Here is a 2,998-nt window from a genome sequence, read left to right on the forward strand (position 1 = left end):
TATTGGCTATATTAGCCACCCAACATATGTATCTATTATTGTCCAACTGCTAAGGTAGTGTGGAGCTTTCTAGACTAGGTTACAATATCTATTTTGATGAGACAAACTCAGGATGGTGTGTGTGTGAAATCGAAACTGCTGTTACTTTGCTCATCAGTATTTTCTAGAGGCTAAATCAAACTTGGCTGCAGCAAAGGCAATCATTTTTGTAGACCAAGCTTAGATCCAAGTTGGATTCCCTCTCCTCATTCTTTGAAAGTATTTCCACAAAATCCAATCTTTGGCTTGACATTAAAGGCCTATTTTCAGTGAGTAGACTTTACCAAAAAAAAAAAAAAAAAAGTGAATAAAGGGGTGGGGGTGGAAAGAACATGACTCTACACACCAAGTAGTGGGGAGTGAGTTTAATATTTTTCGTTCAGCGAAAGAACTCTATGGCATGGTCTCCTGCCTAAAGTCTTACTTTTTCTCCACTTGTTTGAGGCAGCCTTCAAGATCGCCACTGATGATCAAAACCTCGTGGTATTCACCTTCTGTGTAATTCCCTCCTCCTGTTGAGTGTGGGCTGTACTTAGTGACTCACTTCTAACTAAGAGAATAAGGTGGAAATCACAATGTGTGATCATAAAAGGCAGTGTGGCACCACCTCTCTTTTGGATCCCTTGCTCTGGGAGAAGTCAGTTACCATGTTGTGAGTAGACCCATGGAGAGGCTCATGTGATGAAGAAGTAAAGCCTTTTGTCACTAACCAAATAAGTGAGATTGGAAACTGATCCTACAGCCCCTTCAAATGACTACAGCCACAGCCAATAGTTTGACCGTGACTTCACCAGAGACCCTGAGCCAGAACGACCCAGCTAAGCTGCTCTTGGATTCATGACTCTCAGAAACTGAGATGATAACGGTAGTTTCAAGCTGCTAAGTTTTGGGGATGATTTGGTCTGTAGGAATAGATAGTGAATACACAACCCTTGAATCTTCGCATAGTATCTCAATGTCAGGTTGGTTAGTTCATCATTCCATGAATGTTTATGAACTCCTCACTATGTGTCAAGTAGTATAACTACCTTCAGATCCTAACTTTGGGGAGCTTACAGTCTAGTGGTGGAACTACTGTGGGCAGACTAACAGTGAAGATGCTAGGTACCTGTTAAATGCCACCATATGGTTTTGATAGTGGGATTTGGGGACTCAGAGGAGAGAATGAGAACTTCCAGCCTTGCCAGAAGAAAGAGGGACATAGGGAGAAGATGGCACTTGACTTGTGCCTCGATACCAAGGTGTGATGGCTTTCTCAGGCGTCAACTTGGCTAGACTGAACTACATTCCCCAGAATGCCCACTCTTTTACGTTTCTATTTAGGGTAAAGCACAAGGGAGATTATCCCTAATGGCAGAAGGAAAGCAGCAGCCAATTTGTAATACACACAAGTCACTGCTGATCTGCTAATTTACCTTGCTGGCGTGATGCAGCGGCTGGGTCTGTGATTGCTTCACCCTCACCCTGCATCCTCCTTTAGCATTTCTGACTTCCAGGCCAGCCATGTATGTTTAGCTCTGTGATAAAGGGCTTTTGGCTTCTGAGGAATACTCTCATCACCAAGGTGAGAGGCAGGATTACACAAGGTTTTGACCTTTCCTTCTGCTTGGGGTGCCAGCCTTCCTGACTGCCTGCCACATGCACTTTAAGCTCCAGCCTCAGATGACAGCCTTACAGCGACTGCTTCTCCAACTTCCACAGTTGTGTAAGCCAGTTCCTTGTGACATGCACAAGGTACGAGGTGAACAGATGAAAAGAGAGAGAACATTCAAGGCAGAAAAAATAGTATGAACAAAAACATGGAAGGGAAAAATCTAGGACTAATACAATTCTTAACCACTGGCATACCATTGGTACATGACAAATCAGAATGAATGCTGGCTGTAGTGCCGAAGCAGGGTCTTCAAGGGTCCTGGCTGTTCCCCTTTAATTACTAAATTATGGAAACTATCTGAGGAGATGTCTGAGTGGGTCTTATGGTGGTTAAGAGCATTTGGGGCCCCATCAAAAATGTGGTTATTTCCCAACTGGAACAGAGTGTTTTATATTTTAATAACTTGTGCTTTTTCCCCTTGGGGGCCCAGTGTGCAAGGGCTGCAAACAGTAGGCTCCTTAGTAGTGTATGCAGCCTGGTGACTGGATGGGTTGCCCTATGGAACCTTGGAGACAGTCCTTTTCAGGGGACATTGATGTCTGACCTCATGCTATCCCCAATCTAGGCTCCAGGCAGGTATGTGGCATGCCGTTAGGAAGCCCCAGGGTGCAGTGGCCAGAGTCCACTTTGGCCAAGTCATCTTGTCCGTCTGTACCCAGCTGCAGATCAAGGAGCGTGTGATTGAGGCACTATGCAGGGCCAAGTTCAAGTTCTCTGGCCACTAGAAGATCCACATTTCCAAGTGGGGCTTTACTAAGTTTAACGTGGATGAATTTGAAGAGATGGTGGCTGACAAGCATCTTATCCCCAATGGCTGTGGGGTCAAATATCCCTAATCATGGCCCCCTGGACAAGTGGCAGGTTCTGCACTCATGAGAACCTCGGCCCTACTCCCTTATTCGCACCCACCAATAAATCCTACTTCCTGTCAAAAAAATTTTTTTAATAACTTACCATCATATTGATGCATTCCAGCTGAATGCCAGATCTGAAGAAAATATGCAAGGAGAATGTGATGAAGAACAAACTGTCTAATGTGACTGGAACGTTGGCTGGCTTGGTGTGTAGCTGTGGGTTTAAATCCCAGTTATTCAAGTCAATGAACTTGATTTAACCATGTGTCTTACATGGCCATAGTCAAAATAGTCGAAACTGTTCCACGGAGAAATGAGATTTAATCCAATTAGAGAAGACCAGGACCCTATCCCTTCACTGAATGAGGGACCAGGAAACAGGGATTTTAGCCCCTATTCTGCCACTGACACACTGTGATTTGGCAAGTCACTTACCACAACTTGTCCTGGA

General features: G+C 44.5%; 1 non-coding gene across 1 annotated transcript; it reads left to right on the forward strand.

Moving 5' to 3' along the window:
* The first annotated feature begins 2,076 nt into the window (after positions 1-2,076).
* Positions 2,077-2,211, forward strand: LOC125928125 (small nucleolar RNA SNORA70). Its single transcript, XR_007459566.1, has one exon. It is a non-coding gene; the product is annotated as a small nucleolar RNA SNORA70 (small nucleolar RNA).
* Positions 2,212-2,998: the final 787 nt, after the last annotated feature.

The sequence above is a fragment of the Panthera uncia genome, chromosome D4 (genome assembly GCF_023721935.1).
Source record: "Panthera uncia isolate 11264 chromosome D4, Puncia_PCG_1.0, whole genome shotgun sequence".
NCBI lineage: Eukaryota > Metazoa > Chordata > Mammalia > Carnivora > Felidae > Panthera > Panthera uncia.